Genomic DNA, 23471 nt, shown 5'->3' with positions numbered 1-23471 from the left:
CTTTAGCGGACACCATGTCACGTTTGGAGAGCCCCCGTGTGCCTAAAAATTGGAGCTCCCCCACAAGTGACCCCATTTTGGAAACTAGACACCCCAAGGAACTTATCTAGATGCATAGTGAGCACTTTGAACCCCCAGGTGTTTCATAAATTGATCCGTAAAAATGAAAAAGTACTATTTTTTCACAAAAAAATTATTTTAGCCTCATTTTTTTCATTTTCACATGGGCAACAGGATAAAATGGATCCTAAAATTTGTTGGGCAATTTCTCCTGAGTACACTGATACCTCACATGTGGGGGTAAACCACTGTTTGGGCACATGGTAAGGCTCGGAAGGGAAGGAGCGCCATTTGACTTTTTGAATGAAAAATTATCTCCATCGTTAGCGGACACCATGTCGCGTTTGGAGAGCCCCTGTGTGCCTAAACATTGGAGCTCCCCCACAAATGACCCCATTTTGGAAACTAGACCCCCCAGGGAACTTATCTAGATGCCTAGTGAGCACTTTAAACCCTCAGGTGCTTCACAAATTGATCTGTAAAAATGAAAAAGTACTTTTTTTTCACAAAAAATTTCTTTTCGCCTCAATTTTTTCATTTTCACATGGGCAATAGGATAAAATGGATCATACAATTTGTTGGGCAATTTCTCCCGAGTACGCTGATACCTCATATGTGGGGGTAAACCACTGTTTGGGCACAAGGCAGGGCTCGGAAGGGAAGGCGCACCATTTGACTTTTTGAATGGAAAATTAGCTCCAATTGTTAGCGGACACCATGTCGCGTTTGGAGAGCCCCTGTGTGCCTAAGCATTGGAGCTCCCCCACAAGTGACCCCATTTTGGAAACTAGACCCCCCAAGGAACTTATCTAGATGCATATTGAGCACTTTAAACCCCCAGCTGCTTCACAGAAGTTTATAACGCAGAGCCATGAAAATAAAAAATAATTTTTCTTTCCTCAAAAATGATTTTTTAGCCTGGAATTTCCTATTTTGCCAAGGGTATTAGGAGAAATTGGACCCCAAATGTTGTTGTCCAGTTTGTCCTGAGTACGCTGATACCCCATATGTGGGGGTAAACCACTGTTTGGGCGCACGGCAGGGCTCGGAAGGGAAGGCACGCCATTTGCCTTTTTAAATGGAAAATTAGCTCCAATCATTAGCGGACACCATGTCACGTTTGGAGAGCCCTTATGTGCCTAAACATTGGAGATCCCCCACAAATGACCCCATTTTGGAAACTAGACCCCCAAAGGAACTAATCAAGATGTGTGGTGAGGACTTTGAACCCCCAAGTGCTTCACAGAAGTTTATAACGCAGAGCCATGAAAATAAAATAAAAAATTATTTTCTCAAAAATGATCTTTTAGCCTGCAATTTTTTATTTTCCCAAGGGTAACAGGAGAAATTTGACCCCCAAAGTTGTTGTCCAGTTTCTCCTGAGTACGGTGATACCCCATATGTGGGGGTAAACTACTGTTTGGGCACATGCCGGGGCTCGGAAGTGAAGTAGTGACGTTTTGAAATGCAGACTTTGATGGAATGCTCTGCGGGCGTCACGTTGCGTTTGCAGAGGCCCTGATGTGGCTAAACAGTAGAAACCCCCCACAAGTGACCCCATTTTGGAAACTAGACCCCGAAAGGAACTTATCTAGATGTGTGGTGAGCACTTTGAACCCCCAAGTGCTTCACAGAAGTATGCTGATACCTGATATGTGGGGGTAAACCACTGTTTGGGCACACGTCGAGGCTCCGAAGTGAAGTAGTGACTTTTGAAATGCAGACTTTGATGGAATGGTCTGCGGGTGTCACGTTGCGTTTGCAGAGCCCCTGGTGTGACTAAACAGTAGAAACCCCCCACAAGTGACCCCATTTTAGAAACTAGACCCCCCAAGGAACTTATCTAGATATGTGGTGAGCACTTTGAACTCCCAAGTGCTTCACAGACGTTTACAACGCAGAGCCGTGAAAATAAAAAATAATTTTTCTTTCCTCAAAAATGATGTTTTAGCAAGAATTTTTTTATTTTCACAAGGGTATCAGGAGAAATTGGACCCCAGTAATTGTTGCGCAGTTTGTCCTGAGTATGCTGGTACCCCATATGTGGGGGTAAACCACTGTTTGGGCACACGTCGGGGCTCGGAAGTGAGGGAGCACCATTTGACTTTTTGAATACAAGATTGGCTGGAATCAATGGTTGCGCCATGTTGCGTTTGGAGACCCCTGATGTGCCTAAACAGTGGAAACCCCTCAATTCTAACTCCAACACTAACCCCCCCACACCCCTAACCCTAATCCCAACTGTAGCCATAACCCTAACCGCAACACACCCCTAACCACAACCCTAACCCCAACACACCCCTAACCCTAACCACAACCCTAATTCCAACCCTAACCCTAAGGCTATGTGCCCACGTTGCGGATTCATGTGAGATTTTTCAGCATCATTTTTGAAAAATCCGCGGGTAAAAGGCACTGCGTTTTACCTGTGGATTTACCGTGGATTTCCAGTGTTTTTTGTGCGGATTTCACCTGCGGATTCCTATTGAGGAACAGGTGTAAAACGCCACGGAATCCGCACAAAGAATTGACATGCTGCGGAAAATACAACGCAGCATTTCCGCGTGGTATTTTCCGCACCATGGGCACAGCGGATTTGGTTTTCCATAGGTATACTTGGTACTGTAAACCTGATGGAACACTGCTGCGGATCCGCAGCCAAATCCGCACCGTGTGCACATGACCTAATTCTAAAGGTAGGTGCACACGCTGTGGATCCGCAGCAGTTTCCCATGAGTTTACAGTTCAATGTAAACCTATGGATAACAAAAATCGCTGTACACATGCTGCAGAAAAACTGCACGGAAACGCAGCAGTTTACATTCCGCAGCATGTCGCTTCTTTCTGCGGATTCCACAGTGGTTTTACAACTGCTCCAATAGAAAATCGCAGTTGTAAAACTGCAGTGAAATGCGCAGAAAAACCGCAGTAAATCTGCCATAAATCCGCAGTGGTTTAGCACTGCGGATTTATCAAATCCGCAGCGGAAAAATCCGCAGAGGACCAGAATACGTGTGCATATACCGAAACCCTAACCCTAACCCTACCCCTAACCCTACCCCTAACCCTACCCCTAACCCTAACCCCACCTTTAACCCTACCCCTACCCCTAACCCTAACCCTAGGGATCCTAACCCTAACCCTAACACAAACTCTAACCCTAACCCTAAAACACAAACTCTAACCCTAACCCAAACTCTAACCCAAACTGTAAAAGAAACTCTAACACAAACCCTAACACAAACCCTAACACAAACCCTAACCCAAACTCTAATCCTAACCCTAACACAAACCCTAACCCTCACCCTAGGGTTCCTAACCCTAACCCTAACACAAACCCTAACCCTAACCATAGGGATCCTAACCCTAACCCTAAGGATCCTAACCCTAACCCTAACACAAACTCTAACCCTAACCCTAAAACACAAACTCTAACCCTAACCTAAACCCTAACACAAACCCTAACCCAAACTCTAACCCTAACCCTAACCCTAGGGATCCTAACCCTAACACAAACTCTAACCCTAACCCTAACCCTAGGAATCCTAACCCTAAGCCTAACCCTAACACAAACCCTAACCCTAACCCTAACCCTAGGGATCCTAACCCTAACCCAAACCCTAACCCTAACCCTAGAGATCCAAACCCTAACCCTAGCACAAACCCTAACCCTAGGGATCCTAACCCTAACACAAACCCTAACCCTAACCCTAGGGATCCTAACCCTAACCCTAACACAAGGTCTAACCCTAACCCTAAAACACAAACTCTAACCCTAACCCAAACTCTAACCCAAACTGTAAAACAAACTCTAACACAAACCCTAACACAAACCCTAACACAAACCCTAACACAAACTCTAATCCTAATCCTAACCCTAACACAAACTCTAACCCTCACCCTAGGGTTCCTAACCCTAACCCTAACACAAACCCTAACCCTAACCATAGGGATCCTAACCCTAACCCTAAGGATCCTAACCCTAACCCTAACACAAACTCTAACCCTAACCCTAAAACACAAACTCTAACCCTAACCTAAACCCTAACACAAACCCTAACCCAAACTCTAACCCTAACCCTAACCCTAGGGATCCTAACCCTAACACAAACTCTAACCCTAACCCTAACCCTAGGAATCCTAACCCTAAGCCTAACCCTAACACAAACCCTAACCCTAACCCTAACCCTAGGGATCCTAACCCTAACCCAAACCCTAACCCTAACCCTAGAGATCCAAACCCTAACCCTAGCACAAACCCTAACCCTAGGGATCCTAACCCTAACACAAACCCTAACCCTAACCCTAGGGATCCTAACCCTAACCCTAACACAAGGTCTAACCCTAACCCTAAAACACAAACTCTAACCCTAACCCAAACTCTAACCCAAACTGTAAAACAAACTCTAACACAAACCCTAACACAAACCCTAACACAAACCCTAACACAAACTCTAATCCTAATCCTAACCCTAACACAAACTCTAACCCTCACCCTAGGGTTCCTAACCCTAACCCTAACACAAACCCTAACCCTAACCATAGGGATCCTAAACCTAACCCTAACCCTAAGGATCCTAACCCTAACCCTAACACAAACTCTAACCCTAACCCTAACCCTAAACACAAACTCTAACTCTAACCCAAACTGTAAAACAAACTCTAACACAAACCCTAACCCTAGGGATCCTAACCCTAACACAAACTCTAACCCTAACCCTATCCCTAGGAATCCTAACCCTAACCCTAACACAAACCCTAACAGAAATCCTAACCCTAACCCTAAGGATCCTAACCCTAACCCTAACACAAACTCTAACCCTAACCCTAACCCTAAAACACAAACTCTAACCCTAACCCAAACTGTAAAACAAACTCTAACACAAACCCTAACACAAACCCTAACACAAACCCTAACCCAAACTCTAACCCTAACCCTAGGGATCCTAACCCTAACACAAACTCTAACCCTAACCCTAACCCTAGGGATCCTAACCCCAACCCTAACCCTAACCCAAACCCTAACCCTAACCCTAGGGATTCTAACCCTAACCCTAACACAAACCCTAACCCTAAGGGATCCTAACCCTAACATTAGGATCCCTAGGGTTAGGGTTAGAGCTAGGGTTAGGGTTTGGGCTAGGGTTAGGGTTAGGGTTTGTGTTAGGGTTTGTGTTATAGTTTGGGTTAGAGTTTGTGTTACAGTTTCGGTTAGAGTTTGTGTTTTAGGGTTAGGGTTTGTGTTAGGGTTTGTGTTAGAGTTTGTGTTACAGTTTGTGTTAGAGTTTGTGTTAGAGTTTGTGTTACAGTTTGTGTTAGAGTTTGTGTTAGAGTTTGTGTTAGAGTTTGTGTTTTAGGGTTAGGGTTAGGGTTTGTGTTAGGGTTAGGGTTAGGATCCATAGGGTTAGGGTTAGGGTTAGGGTTTGTGTTAGAGTTTGTGTTAGAGTTTGTGTTAGAGTTTGTGTTACCGTTTGTGTTAGAGTTTGTGTTAGAGTTTGTGTTAGAGTTTGTGTTAGAGTTTGTGTTAGAGTTTGTGTTTTAGGGTTAGGGTTTGTGTTAGGGTTAGGTTTAGGATCCCTAGGGTTAGGGTTAGGGTTTGTGTTAGGGTTAGGGTTAGGATCCCTAGGGTTAGGGTTAGGGTTTGTGTTAGGGTTTGTGTTAGAGTTTGTGTTACAGTTTGTGTTAGAGTTTGTGTTAGAGTTTGTGTTTTAGGGTTAGGGTTAGGGTTGGGGGCGGCTTATAAATGTGTATTCTTGTGTTTTTCTATAAAAACGCATGCAAACACGTGCTTAAAACCGCATGCGTTTACATAGACATCAATAAGTTTTTTTGCCGCGAAAAAACGCATGCGTTTTTCGCGGCAAAAAAAACACCTCTAAAATTACTACATGTTGCATTTCTGCAACAAAACGCATGCAGATAAAAAACGCATGCGTTGCAAAAACGCATCAAAATGCATGCAAGAAACGCATGCGTTTTTAATGTTAAGTATAGGGAAAAAACGCATGCTTTTTTTTGCGTTTTTTACCGCAAAAGTGCAAAAAAAAACACAAATGTGAAACCACCCTAAATGACTAAAATTAAAATAAATAACAAATAACAGGAAGCGCCTCAAAAAAGGGGACGCTACACAAATCCTAGTATATCATCTGCAACCTTTACTATTGGGGCTGGGACCTGGGAGTATGTATTCAAAAACTTCCCCCCAAAAAAGGTTAAATGCATGATGCACATACTATAGATTCAAGATTCAAGATTCAAAGAAGCTTTATTGGCAGGACCAAATACACATCAGTTTTGCCAAAGCAAGTGCAAGTGTACTATACTAAACCCCAACAGAGATAATATTTCTTTTGCAAAGACTTTTTTAATAAAACCCCCAAATCACTTTTATGACAGCAGTAAGTGTATAGTGCATGATAACAGAAGTTATAACTATCAATACAATCATAGAAAACTACTACTGTTCAGTAATATAGTGATTATATGCATAAATAGATGTATAAAGATAATGTTTTGATACAAAGACTTTGGGGAATAAAACCACCAGATCACATATGTTAAAAAAGCAGTAAGTGCATGATGCCAAATTGGTTCTAAATATAAATGCCGTCATAAAAAATAACTACTGTTTAGTAATATAATTATTAAATGCACAACCAAGTGTTTTAATACTATCTATTAAAATGCATGTAGTGGCCACAATCTAATGCATAAATACTGCTATTACACATGCATAACGATGCTAAGAATGTCACCCACCATGCATACCTGGAAGGAATCTACTTCATAGGTGAAGGTAGTGCCAAGATCTCAAAACAGTTAGTGGTATTAGCTTACTGATAGCAGAGACAGGATAGAGCAGAGGAAAGGATTGGCATCCCCTCACCACAACGCACGTTTCACCACTACCTATTTGTGTGGTTTGTCCTGATTAACAAGTCACTAAGACGTATTGAATAAACCACAATTCTTTATATGAAATATCTTTTGGATTTACTATATATCTGCAGCGTGGAACGTATCCACATTAACCCTTTCACCCGTGGATCTGCAGCAGCAGATATTTGTACACACTACAACAATAGCTTCATCTGGTGAGTAAAAATCCATTTGTTATCTCACTGTACATCGGATAAGACCCTATTTGCGCTGCTCTCTCCAAACAGTTTCTTCTATGAAAAAAGCTAGCTTTAGTTTTTCTTCAGTGCATGGAGAACTGAGATTTTCAACTAAAAGTCTTATGTGATAAGATCATCATGAAGTGCTAGATGAAAATTCAAAACTGTGAAGTTTTCCATGCAAATATTAATCTTCGGTGGTCCCAAGTTACATTTTGTTGAGAAGGTCAAAAGTTTTCTAAGTCCAAATGGAATCCATTACGTCATAGGAAGAAAACCATGGAAAAAGTAACTTGTATTTGTCATTCAATTACTTGGGTAAATCCATGCTGTTAACTTTTGTTTTTTCAAATACAGCGAGTGATTGTTTCATCATAGATATTATTCTTTGCTGGGAGCTTTTAATGGAACATTCTAGATGTCTTAGTCAAGTACTGAATTCTAAGCAAACACTTTTAGATGTTGTCATGGTTAAAGTACTCGTTTTAAACAATAATCAACATGTACTTTGTGAAATAATCCCAGTAATCGCGATTACTTATTCTATAAACTAAAATCATGGAGGGAAAGATTTTAATCATAGACATGTGGAGAAAGACTGATTTCCACATTTATTTCTATTTAAATATCTGTTTTCCTTTGAGATTTATTGGACATATTTCACTTCTGAGACAGTTTTGCAGGCAGAATTTCAAAAGAAATTATAATCCATTTGTGTTTAATGTAGTATTAAGATTTTTTAAACCTTCTGCCAAAAAAATCAATTAACATAAATTCTGTAAGGAATAGCCATTGGTCACTGAAAATAAAACAATGAAGTTTTATTAGCACAAATATCATATTGTGTTTTTGCTGCAATTTTTTAAAATTCAGAGGGAAATGCAACATGATTGTGATGTGTGAATAAACCCTACAGAATTAAGTACTATTATACATTTTTTACAATTAAATGCAAAGGGAACTGGTTAAACTTATTAACTAGAATGAAAGAGAAGGTTCATTAAAAGGATCAGTCAACCATAACTATAGGTGATTGAGAAAAGGTCTAGAGGTTCTATTGCTTAGTAATCTGTGATCTATCTAAAATTAGTTGGGAATTTAATCTTAGTTTATGAAATGTAGGGGACATAGTAACAAAGATATTAAAGAGAAGCTAATATCAGAAAATGCCTTATTGTCCAAAATGTTGACTATATTATTTCATATTATGATCATTATTCTAAAACAAATTGGTAATTTTACAATATTTACACTAGACATTTACTTTTTTAGACACTTTTTGTGTTTTTGTCATTTCAGTAAGAGCTTTCAGCACGTTCCTTTTCAACAGAGACTGTTTTTCCACTAAGGGCTCCTTTTCACTTGCGAGACATACATCCGAGTCTCGCAGGTTAAAACTCTCCTCTGGCACCGGCACTTCGGAGCAGAGCATGCAGCTCCATGTATTGCTATGCGGCCACATGCTCCGCTCTGGAGTGCCTGCGCCAGAGGAGAGTTTTAACCTGCGAGACTCGGACGTATGTCTCGCAATTGAAAAGGATCCCTTAATCTGTGTATACTGTATGTGTATGTAATGAGTCTGTGTGTTAAAGAAGCACTATGAAATTTTCGTTTCACTATCTCTGTGCATATGTGTATGTGGTGTAGTGTGTGTGTTAACCCCTTTATCCCCAAGGGTGGTTTGCACGTTAATGACCGGGCCAATTTTTACAATTCTGACCACTGTCCCTTTATGAGGTTATAACTCTGGAACGCTTCAATGGATCCTGGTGATTCTGACATTGTTTTCTCGTGACATATTGTACTTCATGACAATGGTAAAAATTATTTGATAGTACCTGCGTTTATTTGTGAAAAAAACGGAAATTTGGCGAAAATTATGAAAATTTCGCAATTTTCCAACTTTGAATTTTTATGCAATTAAATCACAGAGATATGTCACACAAAATACTTAATAAATAACATTTCCCACATGTCTACTTTACATCAGCACAATTTTGGAAACAAATTTTTTTTTTGTTAGGGAGTTATAAGGGTTAAAAGTTGACCAGCAATTTCTCATTTCTACAACACCATTTTATTTTAGGGACCACATCTCATTTGAAGTCATTTTGAGGGGTCTATATGATAGAAAATACCCAAGTGTGACACCATTCTAAAAACTACACCCCTCAAGGTGCTCAAAACCATATTCAAGAAGTTTATTAACCCTTCTGGTGCTTCACAGGAATTTTTTGAATGTTTAAATAAAAATGAACATTTAACTTTTTTTCACAAAAAATTTAATTCAGCTCCAATTTGTTTTATTTTACCAAGGGTAACAGGAGAAAATGGACCCCAAACATTGTTGTACAATTTGTCCTGAGTATGCCAATACCCCACATGTGGGGGTAAACCACTGTTTGGGCGCATGGCAGAGCTCGGAAGCGAAGGAGTGCCATTTGACTTTCAATGCAAAATTGACTGGAATTGAGATGGGACGCCATGTTTCGTTTGGAGAGCCCCTGATGTGGCTAAACATTGAAACCCCCCACAAGTGACACCATTTTGGAAAGTAGACCCCCTAAGGAACTTATCTAGAGGTGTGGTGAGCACTTTGACCCAACAAGTGCTTCACAGAAGTTTATAATGTAGAACCGTAAAAATAAAAAATCATATTTTTTCACAAAAATTATCTTTTCGCCCCCAATTTTTTATTTTCCCAAGGGTAAGAGAAGAAATTGGACCCCAAAAGTTGTTGTACAATTTGTCCTGAGTACGCTGATAGCCCATATGTGGGGGTAAACCACTGTTTGGGCGGATGGGAGAGCTCGGAAGGGAAGGAGCGCCGTTTGACTTTTCAATGCAAAATTGACAGGAATTGAGATGGGACCTCATGTTGCGTTTGAAGAGCCACTGATGTGCCTAAACATTGAAACCCCCCACAAGTGACACCATTTTGGAAAGTAGACCCCCTAAGGAACTTATCTAGAGGTGTGGTAAGCACTTTGACCCACCAAGTGCTTCACAGAAGTTTATAATGTAGAACCGTAAAAATAAAAAATCATATTTTTTCACAAAAATTATCTTTTTGCCCCCAATTTTTTATTTTCCCAAGGGTAAGAGAAGAAATTGGACCCCAAAAGTTGTTGTACAATTTGTCCTGAGTACGCTGATACCCCATATGTGGGGGTAAACCACTGTTTGGGTGGATGGGAGAGCTCGGAAGGGAAGGAGCGCCGTTTGACTTTTCAAAGCAAAATTGACAGGAATTGAGATGGGACGCCATGTTGCGTTTGAAGAGCCACTGATGTGCCTAGACATTGAAACCCCCCACAAATGACACCATTTTGGAAAGTAGACCCCCTAAGGAACTTATCTAGAGGTGTGGTGAGCACTTTGACCCACCAAGTGCTTCACAGAAGTTTATAATGCAGAGCCGTAAAAATAAAACAAAATTTTTTTCCCACAAAAATTATTTTTTTAGCCCCCAGTTTTGTATTTTCCTGAGGGTAACAGGAGAAATTGGACCCCAAAATTTGTTGCCCAATTTGTCCTGAGTGCGATGATACACCATATGTGGGGGGAACCACTGTTTGGGCACATGGGAGGGCTCAGAAGGGAAGGAGTGCCATTTGAATGCAGACTTAGATGGAATGGTCTGCAGGTGTCACATTGCGTTTGCAGAGCCCCTAATGTACCTAAACAGTAGAAACCCCCCACAAGTGACACCATTTTGGAAAGTAGACCCCCTTAGGAACTTATCTAGATGTGTGCTGAGCGCTTTGACCCAACAAGGGCTTCACAGAAGTTTATAATGGAGAGCGGTAAAAATAAAACAAAAATTTTTTCCCACAAAAATTATTTTTTAGCCCCCAGTTTTGTATTTTCCCGAGGGTAACAGGAGAAATTCGACCCCACAATTTGTTGTCCAATTTGTCCTGAGTGCGCTGATACCCCATATGTGGGGGGGAACCACTGTTTGGGCGCATGGGAGGGCTCGGAAGGGAAGGAGCTCCATTTGGAATGAGGACTTAGATGGAATGGTCTGCAGGTGTCACATTGCATTTGCAGAGCCCCTAATGTACCTAAACAGTAGAAACCTCCCACAAGTGACACCATTTTGGAAACTAGACCCCCTAAGGAACTCATCTAGATGTGTTGTGATAGCTTTGAACCCCCAAGTGTTTCACTACAGTTTGTAACGCAGAGCCGTGAAAATTAAAAAAAAAAATCTTTCCCCCCAAAATTATTTTTTAGCCCCCAGTTTTGTATTTTCCCGAGGGTAAGAGGAGAAATTCGACCCCAAAAGTTGTTGTCCAATTTGTCCTGAGTACGCTGATACCCCGTATGTTGGGGGAAACCACCGTTTGAGCGCATGGCAGAGCTCGGAAGGGAAGGAGCGCCATTTGGAATGCAGACTTAGATGGAATGGTCTGCAGACGTCACATTGCAATTGCAGAACCCCTAATGTACCTAAACAGTAGAAACCCCCCACAAGTGACCCCATATTGGAAACTAGACCCCCCAGGGAACTAATCTAGATGTGTTGTGAGAACTTTGAACCCCCAAGTGTTTCACTACAGTTTATAACGCAGAGCCGTGAAAATAAAAAATCTTTTTTTTTCCCACAAAAAATATGTTTTAGCCCCGAGTTTTGTATTTTCCCAAGGGTAACAGGAGAAATTGGACCCCAAAAGTTGTTGTCCTATTTGTCCTGAGTACGCTGATACCCCATATGTTGGGGTAAACCCCTGTTTGGGCACACGGGAGAGCTCGGAAGGGAAGAAGCACTGTTTTACTTTTTCAACGCAGAATTGGCTGGAATTGAGATCGGACGCCATGTCGCGTTTGGAGAGCCCCTGATGTGCCTAAACAGTGGAAACCCCCCAATTATAACTGAAACCCTAATCCAAACACATCCCTAACCCGAATCCCAACAGTAACCCTAACCACACCTCTAACCCAGACACACCCCTAACCCTAATCCCAACCCTATTCCCAACCGTAAATGTAATCTAAACCCTAACTGTAACTTTAGCCCCAACCCAAACTGTAGCCCTAGCCCTAACCCTAGCCCTAACCCTAATCCTAACCCTAGCCCTAGCCCTAACCCTAACCCTAACCCTAGCCCTAGCCCTAACCCTAGCCCTAACCCTAGCCCTAACCCTAGCCCTAACCCTAACCCTAACCCTAGCCCTAACCCTAACCCTAGCCCTAACCCTAACCCTAGCCCTAACCCTAGCCCTAACCCTAGCCCTAACCCTAGCCCTAACCATAGCCCTAACCCTAGCCCTAGCCCTAACCCTAGCCCTAACTCTAACCCTAGCCCTAATTGGAAAATGGAAATAAATACATTTTTTAAATTTTTCCCTAACTAAGGGGGTGATGAAGGGGGGTTTGATTTACTTTTATAGCGGGTTTTTTAGCGGATTTTTATGATTGGCAGCCGTCACACACTGAAAGACGCTTTTTATTGCAAAAAATATTTTTTGCGTTACCACATTTTGAGAGCTATAATTTTTCTATATTTTGGTCCACAGAGTCATGTGAGGTCTTGTTTTTTGCGGGACGAGTTGATGTTTTTATTGGTAACATTTTCGGGCACGTGACTTTTTTGATCGCTTTTTATTCCGATTTTTGTGAGGCAGAATGACCAAAAACCAGCTATTCATGAATTTCTTTTGGGGGAGGCGTTTATACCGTTCCGCGTTTGGTAAAATTGATGAAGCAGTTTTATTCTTCGGGTCAGTACGATTACAGCGATACCTCATTTATATCATTTTTTTATGTTTTGGCGCTTTTATACGATAAAAACTATTTTATAGAAAAAATAATTATTTTTGCATCACTTTATTCTCAGGACTATAACTTTTTTATTTTTTTGCTGATGATGCTGTATGGCAGCTCGTTTTTTGCGGGACAAGATGACGTTTTCAGCGGTACCATGGTTAGTTATATCTGTCTTTTTGATCGCGTGTTATTCCACTTTTTGTTCGGCGGTATGATAATAAAGCGTTGTTTTTTGCCTCGTTTTTTTTTTTTTTTTTCTTACGGTGTTTACTGAAGGGGTTAACTAGTGGGCCAGTTTTATAGGTCGGGCCGTTACGGACGCGGCGATACTAAATATGTGTACTTTTATTGGTTTTTTTTTTTTATTTAGATAAAGAAATGTATTTATGGGAATAATATTTTTTTTTTTTTTCATTATTTTGGAATATTTTTTTTTATTTTTTTTACACATTTGAAATTTTTTTTTTTACTTTTTTACTTTGTCCCAGGGGGGGACATCACAGATCAGTGATCTGACAGTTTGCACAGCGCTGCAGCCTTCACAGTGCCTGCTCTGAGCAGGCTCTGTGAAGCCACCTTCCTCCCTGCAGGACCCGGATCCGCGGCCATCTTGGATCCGGGGCTGGAGGGAGCAGGGAGGGAGGTGAGACCCTCGCAGCAACGCGATCACATCGCGTTGCTGCGGGGGGCTCAGGGAATCCCGCAGGGAGCCCCCTCCCTGCGCGGTGCTTCCCTGTACCGCCGGCACATCGCGATCATCTTTGATCGCGGTGTGCCGGGGGTTAATGTGCCGGGGGCGGTCCGTGACCGCTCCTGGCACATAGTGCCGGATGTCAGCTGCGATAAACAGCTGACACCCGGCCGCGATCGGCGGCGCTCCCCCCGTGAGCGCTGCCGATCGCATATGACGTACTATTGCGTCCTTGGGAAGTAAAGCCCACCCCACATGGACGCAATAGTACGTCTAATGGCAGAAAGGGGTTAATATACTTACCTCCCACAGCCTTCCCAGATGTCCAACAGTGTTCTGCTCCTCTTCTCAGTGACATCACCACAAGAGATGTGTGAACCCGAACAGTAAAGTTTGGGGTCCATACCAAACATCTACTGTTTGGGCTCGGAACCCAAACATGGACTGCTTCAGGAAGTCCTTGTTACTGTTTGGGTTTGGTACCCTGAACATTGGGTTTTATCCATGCCGTCATCTCGATGACAGCGCGAGAAACTCCGGCAGCTCTGATCGGTGGTAAGATTATTACCACTGGTCAGAGCACTGCAGTTCTGAGCCAGAAGCTGTGATCGGCAGAAAAATGTTTACCACCAGTCACATGCGTTGGCTATTGGGAGTACTACTTCCATCAGCCTATGCCTGCTGTTGCTGAAAACAGTGAGTGAAGGCGCCGACTCATGGGAGTAATCATCAGCTGGTGCTTGCGCTATAAATAAATAAATAGATAATGATAAAAGAAATGGCATGGGTTCCCCTTTATTTTTCATAATTAGCATTGTAAAAAATTTGACAGCAGCGAGCTGCAACCCTCAGCTGTCAGTTTTTTCATGGCTGGTTCTCAAGAATACAGGTGTCCCTACACCGTTTTTTTTAAATGATTTAAACAGATCATTTAAAAAAAGTCATGGGGTCCCCCTATTTTTATAGCCAGCCAAGCTAAAGCAGACAGCTGGGGGCTGGTATTTTCAGGTTGGTGAGGGGTCATGGATATTGGCCGACCGCAGCCTAAAAATAGTATCCCGCAGCCTCCGCAGAAAAGGCACATTTATTAGATGCGTCAATTTTGGCACTTTGCCTGACACTTCCCATTTGCCCTGTAGCGGTGGCAAGTGGGGTAATATTGGTGGAGTTTATGTCACATTTGTATTGTCAGGTGACATCAAGCCTACAGATTAATAATGGAGAAATTTCAGACTGTGGACTGCAGTGAACTCAGTTAGCTTAGTGCTGCTTCATGAGACTTTTTCTCATGGTGCTAGCGGTGATATCATTGAGGTCACCCCAGTTCATCAGCCTGGCACACAGTACAGCCTCAGTTACCTGCGGTAACCTTGATGATGTCACCTCTAGTCACTGATGCTGCATTTGCAGCAGCTTACTCTCATGGTTTTCAGTCTGGATGGTTGCATCTTGGCACCATCCAGGTTAAAAACCACTTACCACAAGCATGGATTTTGGCAAAGGACAGTAAGTCAGACAGGTGAGGGATATGGTTGTTATTTATTTTGTTGTTTTTTTTTAAAGGAGACCAAGCAGGGCTTCAATGGAATAGGCTTTAGATGAGTATTATTGTTGTTTAAATTGTCTTTATTATTTATTTTCAGTTTTTTTTTACAAGGGAAGAGAGCTTCAGTGGAATTGGAGTGAGGTGAGTATAACTTTGTTTTTTAGTTTTAAATAAAAAAAACTAACATGGTGTGTATTTAAATGTCAAATAAAGGACTTTATTTATGCTATATATTTATTTAGGCGGGGGGGACCCCACACTGTTTTTTAAAATTATTTATTTAAATATTTAAAAAACAGCGTGGGGACCTCTCTATTCTTGATAACAAGCCATGATAATGCTGACCGCTGAGGGTTGCAGCCCTCAGCTGTCAGTTGTGCAATGCTAGTTATAAAAAAATTATTTAAATTAAAAATATATATATTTATGGTGCAGGCGTTGGCTGGATGATAAATACTCCCATTATCCGATGTCTGTGACCAGAGGTAAAGTTTTTACCACTGGTCACAGCAGTTGGCTTATGCTGTCAGTGGAACCGCCGTTCTCTGACCGGTGATAAAGATGTTACCGCCTATCAGACAGTGTGGCAGACAATGGATATTTGGGCCCCACATCCATCTGAATGGGGTCTGGGCTCGAGTTTGGATTTGAGTAATGTTCTGGTACCTGAATCAGAGGTTTTTTTAACTGTTCAGCCAAACCTGCCATACCCACACATCCAGGGGTTCACCTATCACTAACTAACTAACTCCTCAGACTATATGGTTTACTCTATTGTTTGTTTATGAGCTGGAAGTCACTTTTACAAAGTTTTTATGCTCCACAGATTTTTACTGTAAAAGTAATTTCTGGGTCATGCAGAGCGCAGTGTGATGCAGAGTCTGAAGAGTGGTGGCTAGTGTTGAGCATTCCGATACCACAAGTATCGGGTATCGGCCGATATTTGCGGTATCGGAATTCCGATACCGAGTTCCGATATTTTCAGTATATCGGATACCGGAATCGGAAGTTCCCATAATTCAAAGAGCCTGAATTCAGCCAATGATGAATGATTAGAAGTGTGGGCACATCCTGTTCTGCATGGTAGGCATGTAACTACTGGCATGGCTGTGATTGGCTGCTGAAATGATGTCATGATGCACTATAAAAGTCGCCGCCGCCATTTTGGGTTCACTCTGCTGTGAATTCAGTTAGGGACAGGACACTGTGTTCTGACTGAGGGCCAGTTTAGAGATAGCAATTTGCTTAATTGTGCTTTATCTAGGCTAATTTAGCAACCGCTGTGTGAGAACCTTGTTTTTGCCTTGCAGCACTGTTCACAGCTGTCTGCAAGGTCTGTGTGTGAGTGCAGCTCATGCTGTTGTCTGTTCTACAGCCACCGCTGGTTGTAGTCAGCTCAGCGTGCGTCACTGCCTCATAGTGTTCAATTGTCCTTTTTTGCATTAGTGCTGCCTGTAGCACATTTTTCCTGTTTTTCTCCTATTAGTGGGTTTCCATCTGTATCCTGCTAGATTGTGGAAAAACACTATATAGGATTACATAGAGGAGTTTTCTTTGGCCTTGCAGCGCCGTTCATGGCTGTCTGCATGGTCTATGTGTGAGTGCAGCTCACTCTTTAGTCTGTTCTGCCACCACAGCCGGTTGTAGTCAGCTCAGGGTGCATCACTGCCTCATACTGTTACATTGTCCTTTATTCAAATAGTGCTGCCTGCTGCACCTTTTTTCAAATTTAGCCTATTAGTGGGTTTCCATCCGTATCCTACTAGATTGTGGAAAAACACTATATACAGTTAGGTCCATATATATTTGGACAGAGACAACATTTTTCTAATTTTGGTTATAGACATTACCACAATGAATTTTAAACAAAACAATTCAGATGCAGTTGAAGTTCAGACTTTCAGCTTTCATTTGAGGGTATCCACATTAAAATTGGATGAAGGGTTTAGGAGTTTCAGCTCCGTAACATGTGCCACCCTGTTTTTAAAGGGACCAAAAGTAATTGGACAATTGACTCCAAGGCTATTTCATGGACAGGTGTGGGCAATCCCTTCGTTATGTAATTCTCAATTAAGCAGATAAAAGGCCTGGAGTTGATTTGAGGTGTGGTGCACGCATTTGGAAGGTTTTGCTGGGAAGAAAACATGTGGTCAAAGGAGCTCTCCATGCAGGTGAAACAAGCCATCCTTAAGCTGCGAAAACAGAAAAAACCCATCCGAGAAATTGCTACAATATTAGGAGTGGCAAAATCTACAGTTTGGTACATCCTGAGAAAGAAAGAAAGCTCTGGTGAACTCATCAATGCAAAAAGACCTGGGTGCCCACAGAAGACAACAGTGGTGGATGATCGCAGAATAATCTCCATGGGGAAGAGAAACCCCTTCACAACAGCCAACCAAATGAACAACACTCTCCAGGAGATAGGCGTATCAATATCCAAATCTACCATAAAGAGAAGACTGCATGAAAGTAAATACAGAGGGTTCACTGCACGGTGCAAGCCACTCATAAGCATCAAGAATAAAAAGGCTAGACTGGACTTTGCTAAAAAACATCTAAAAAAGCCAGCACAGTTCTGGAAGAACATTCTTTGGACAGATGAAACCAACATCAACCTCTACCAGAATGATGGAAAGAGAAAAGTATGGCAAAGGCGTGGTACAGCTCATGATCCAAAGCATACCACATCATCTGTAAAACATGGCAGAGGCAGTGTGATGGCTTGGGCATGCATGGCTGCCAGTGGCACTGGGTCACTTGTGTTTATTGATGATGTGACACAGGACAGAAGTAGCCGAATGAATTCTGAGGTATTCAGAGCCATACTGTATGCTCAGATCAAGCCAAACTGATTGGTCGTCGTTTCATACTACAGATGGACAATGACCCAAAACATAAAGCCAAAGCAACCCAGGAGTTTATTAAAGCAAAGAAGTGGAATATTCTTGAATGGCCAAGTCAGTCACCTGATCTCAACCCAATTGAGCATGTATTTCACTTGTTAAAGACTAAACTTCAGACAGAAAGGCCCACAAACAAACAGCAACTGAAAACCACCACAGTGAAGGCCTGGCAGAGCATCAAAAAGGAGGAAACACAGCGTCTGGTGATGTCCATGAGTTCAAAACTTCAGGCAGTCATTACCAACAAAGGGTTTTCAACCAAGTACTAAAAATGAACATTTAATTTAAAATTATTGACTCTGTCCAATTACTTTTGATCCCTTTAAAAACAGGGTGGCACATGTTAAGGAGCTGAAACTCCTAAACCCTTCATCCAATTTTAATGTGGATACCCTCAAATGAAAGCTGAAAGTCTGAACTTCAACTGCATCTGAATTGTTTTGTTTAAAATGCATTGTGGTAATGTCTATAACCAAAATTAGAAAAATGTTGTCTCTGTCCAAATATATATGGACCTAACTGTAGGAGCACATAGAGGAGCTTTTTTTGGCTTTGCAGCGCCGTTCACGGCTGTCTGCATGGTCTGTGTGTGAGTGCAGCTCACTCTGTAGTCTGTTCTGCCGCCACAGCTGGTAGTAGTCAGCTCAGGGTGCGTCACTGCCTCATACTGTTACATTGTCCTTTTTTCAATTAGTGCTACCTGCTGCACATTTTTTGAAATTTAGCCTATTAGTGTGTTTCCACCCGTATCCTGCTAGATTGTGGAAAAACACTATATAGGATTACATAGAAGAGCTTTTTGGCGTTGCAGCGCCGTTCACGGCCGTCTGCACGGTCTGCGTGTGAGTGCAGCTCACTCTGTAGTCTGTTCTGCCTCCACAGCCGGTTGTAGACAGCTCAGGGTGCGGCACTGCCTCGTACTGTTCCATTGTCCTTTTTTCAATTAGTGCTGCCTGCTGCAAATTTTTTCAAATTTAGCCTATTAGTGTGTTTCCACCCGTATCCTGCTAGATTGTGGAAAAACACTATATAGGATTACATAGAGGAGCTTTTTTTGGCCTTGCAGTGCCGTTCACGGCTGTCTGCATTGTCTGTGTGTGAGTGCAGCTCACTCTGTAGTCTGTTCTGCGAAAAAAAAAAGTTAATACAGTTTACCAAACACTCCACTTTACAGTTGTGTAGGCCACATTAGCTCATATTAAAGTCTAGTCCACACTTTAGAAAATTTGTGTTTCTTATACCAGTTAGGAGCTGTTCAGGAATAAGCACACTAAGCCCTTACTACTTTTCTGCCTATCTTTATCAGTCTACCAAGATGAAAAAGGCAGGGAGTAAGGCACGTGGTCGTTGGCGTGGAGCAGGGAGAAGACGTGGGGATTCTGTGCCTGCTGCGGGCACCGGTGACTCATTATCACCCAGTTTCAGCAGGGAACAGTCCTTCATGCGCAGCTTTGTAGGAGATCGCCGTACCCCGCAGCTGCGGGATGAACAAATTGAAGCCGTTGTCGGATGGATGGCAGCTATCACATCGACTACAATTAGTGCCACATCCTTTCAGGCACAGAGCACTGGAGAGCACCCATCTGTCTCTTCACTACCTGCCAAATTGCCCAGGCAGTCAGAGGGCCCAGGACAGGAGCCATCTCTACTTCTGTTCTCTGAATCTCTTGGCTTGGAAAGAGGGGGCCAGCCAAGCAGCATTCCAGAAATGGAAGAAGAAGCAGTATGCAGTGATGCCCAACAGCTTTGTTTCTCTGAATCTGAAGAGGCGGGTGGGCCAGTGCCTCCGGTCAGCACACCTCAGTACACAACTGATGATGAGACTCAGGTGGCACTTTCTGGTGCGTACTGTGCTGCCGAGACTACCCAGGAGAAGCAGTTGGTGGAAGAGGGTAGTGTAGATGATGAGGTCCTTGACCCATCATGGCATGAGGTACAGGAAGGTGTTGGGAGCAGCTCTGAGGAAGAGATTCCCCGAACGGCCCAAAGAGGGAGAGGGAGGGGGAAGACTGTGTTGCCTGTAGCCTCCACTTCGGCACCCATTAGGAGCATGCCTCTTCCAAAAGCCAAAATGGGTGCTCCCAAGACTTGCAGTGCCGGGTCCTTTTTGACACAGTTGCAGATGACATTTGCTTTGTCAAATGCAAGCTGTGTCAACAGAAAGTCAAAAGAGGGAAAAGTGTCAGCAACCTCAATACCACAAATATATGGAAACAAGTGCGGACCAAGCATGTGGTGGAGCTACAAAAACACACTGAAGACCTGGGCCAACCAACAGCGGCACCTACCACCTCTTCAGCTCGTGTTGTACCTTCTTCCTCCAGCTCACACACAGCTGGTTCAGCTTCCTCACAGGATCGCCATGGAAGAACCTCTGGCACTGTTGTCCAGAGACCCAGTGTAATTCCACCCACAGCACCACGTTCCCAGTAATCCTCACACTCCCAGCCCAGTCTACAGCCATCAATAGCACAGGCATGGGAGAAAAGGCGGCCATTCTCGGCAAACCACAGGCTCTGAATGCTGGCATTGCAAAACTACTGTCCCTTGAAATGCTGTCATTCAGGCTAGTGGAGACTGACACCTTCCGTAACTTGATGGCATTGGCAGTCCCACAATACAATGTGCCCAGCTGCTTTTATTTCAGCAGGCAAGCCATTCCTGCCCTTCAAAAGCATGTGGAGGGAAACATGAAACATGCGCTACTAAACACCGTCAGTAGCAAGGTCCACCTCACCACCGATGCGTGGACCAGTCACCATGGACAAGGATGATACCTTTCCCTCACTGCCCATTGGGTAAATGTTGTGGAGTCAGGTACAGATCTTCAGAGTGGCGCTGCACGTGTTCTGCCAACTCCAAGGATTGCAGGAATCCAGTCTGTACATATTGCCTCCTCCTCATACTCCAGTTCCTCTGAATCATCGCTGCAGGAGCTGTCATGGTCTACCTCCACCTTGACCCTTGAACGCTTACCTGTTACGACCGATCTGAGCACAGCCATGGCCAAACGTAAACAGGCCATACTGAAATTAATTACTTTGGGGAATCGAAGCCACACAGCGCAGGAGCTCTGGAATGCCATCAAGCAGGAGAGCGACGTGTGGTTTGTGCCAGCAAATCTCCAGCCAGGCATGGTAGTGTGTGACAATGGCCAAAATCTTGTGGCAGCTCTGGCCCTAGGCAACCTCACTCACATCCCATGTCTGGCACATGTGCTCAACTTGGTCGTGCAGAGTTTTGTGAGGGACTATCCAGATCTTGATACACTGCTGTGTAAGGTCTGCCTAGAGTGTGCTCAGTTGCCACAACATGGCAAGATTCCAGCATGGCAAGATCGTGCCTTGCAGCTCTGCAGCGCCGATTCCGCCTTCTGGAACATCACATCATATGTGACCTACCCACCAGGTGGAATTCAACATTACATATATTGGAGTGGTTGTGTGAGCAGCAGCCTGCAGTAATGGAGTACCAGCTGCATCAGGCGCAAAGAAGTCGCACTGCGCGCCGTTCAGACTTCACAACCACTGAGTGGGCCACTATGAAGGACATCTGCCAGGTTTTGCATGCCTTTGATGATTCCATGCGGATGGCAAGTGCAGATGATGCACTAGTCAGCATGACTGTCCCCCTTATTTGCCTGCTTGAAAGAACACTGCAAGCGCTAAGGGATGAGGTTATGGAAGAGGTGGAGGATGAGGAGTCATAAATGCCATCTGTTTCTGGACAGTCTGCGCGACGTGGTTCCTCACAAAGGCCTAGGCAGGGGACCCTTTGTGAGGAGAATGAGGAGGAGTCAATGGAGGAGGAAGATATCTTTACAGAGGAGGGAGTTACACAATGTTCCAGTAGTCAGTATGTAGAGCAAGGTGGGGTGATGCAGAGCAGGCAGAGATCACGTCTCAAGCAGGGGACAGCGTTTCTTGGCCAGTTGGCAGTCTGCAGCACATGGTTGATTTCATGCTGCAGTGCCTGAGAAACAACTGCCGCATCGCCCACATTCTCAACACGGCTGATTATTGGGTGTACACCCTGCTAGATCCGCGCTACCGGGACAACTTACAAATCCTCATAACACCGTTGAACCGGGAGCGTAAAATGCGGGAGTACAAAGACACACTGGTGCATTCCATTATCTTCTCCAGTCCAACTGAGAGCAGTGCTGCTAGTGCTTTTCAAAGCAGCTCAGTGTGTTGAGGCAATGGAGGAAGCTCAGCACAAACAGGGAGCAGAAGCAGTGCCTCAGCACAAGGCAAGACCAGTATGGCCCAACTGTGGCAAACTTTTGTGTGCCCGCCACAAATTTCTACATCATCACAGATGGCTCCAGTCAGCAGGAGGCACCATTTCCATAAGATGGTGACAGACTACATGTCTTTCCCTCTCAGTGTACTCCCACATGGCTCTTCCCCCTTCAAGTTTTGGGTGTCTAAGCTGGATACAAAGCCAGAGCTTAGCCAGTATGCTTCGGAGGTGCTGGCTTGCCCTGCTGCTAGTGTATTATCGGAACGCGTCTTTAGTGCTGCAGGTGGTGTACTAACAGACCGTCGCATGCGACTATCCTCCGATAAAGTTGACCAACTTACTTTTCTGAAAATGAACAAGGCCTGGATCTCGCAGGATTTTGCCACTCCTCTTCCAGGTAATCCCTGGGCTCCAACTCCGCCAGTTGCTGCTCAAAAGTGCCGTCTGCACAGTCAACACATGACCAGTGTTATTGGGTTTCAGTAACGTCAGCTGATCCCCTGCTGTGTATCCGGCACTTGCTCCTGCTTCCTCCACACTCACACTACTACAGAGATTAAAGGGAACCTGTCCCCCCCAGGCGTTTGAAACTGAAAGAGCCACCTTGTGCAGCACAAATGCTGCACCATGAAAAGGTTGCTCTTTTAGTTTTGCTCCTTGTACACGCTGAACTTAACACGTATAATATATGTGTCCCCTCATACCTTCCCGGAGGTGGGACTTTCCTTCGTAATGAGATGCAGCACAGCCGGCATTTATACCCCCTTGGCACTGGTCGCCGGCCCCTCAGAGTTGTTTGAATCTGTCCCAGAGCCTGCGCTGTTATGTTAAACTTTGGGCATGCGCAGTTAGCACTGCCCATCTTCTGACATCATTTGGTGTCAGGCTGACTCTGCCTGTGCGGCCGCGCTTCCTGAGATCCCGCCCCGCAGTGTCTTCTGATTTATTCATACTGTGGGGCTGGGATTCATGGCTATGCACTGTACATATCTTTACCTGTCACTCATCTCCTTCTTCTGCCTTCTTCAGACTGTGCACCATCAGCTGATCCTTAATCACATGCCACGGCCGTGACGCCGCACAGTCTGAAGAAAGCGGAAGGAGATGAGTGACAGGCAAAGATATGCACTGTG

Source organism: Ranitomeya imitator, chromosome 5 (assembly GCF_032444005.1).
Source record: "Ranitomeya imitator isolate aRanImi1 chromosome 5, aRanImi1.pri, whole genome shotgun sequence".
Lineage (NCBI taxonomy): Eukaryota > Metazoa > Chordata > Amphibia > Anura > Dendrobatidae > Ranitomeya > Ranitomeya imitator.
The sequence above is the reverse complement of the archived record's forward strand: the minus strand, read 5'-3'. Positions refer to the sequence as shown.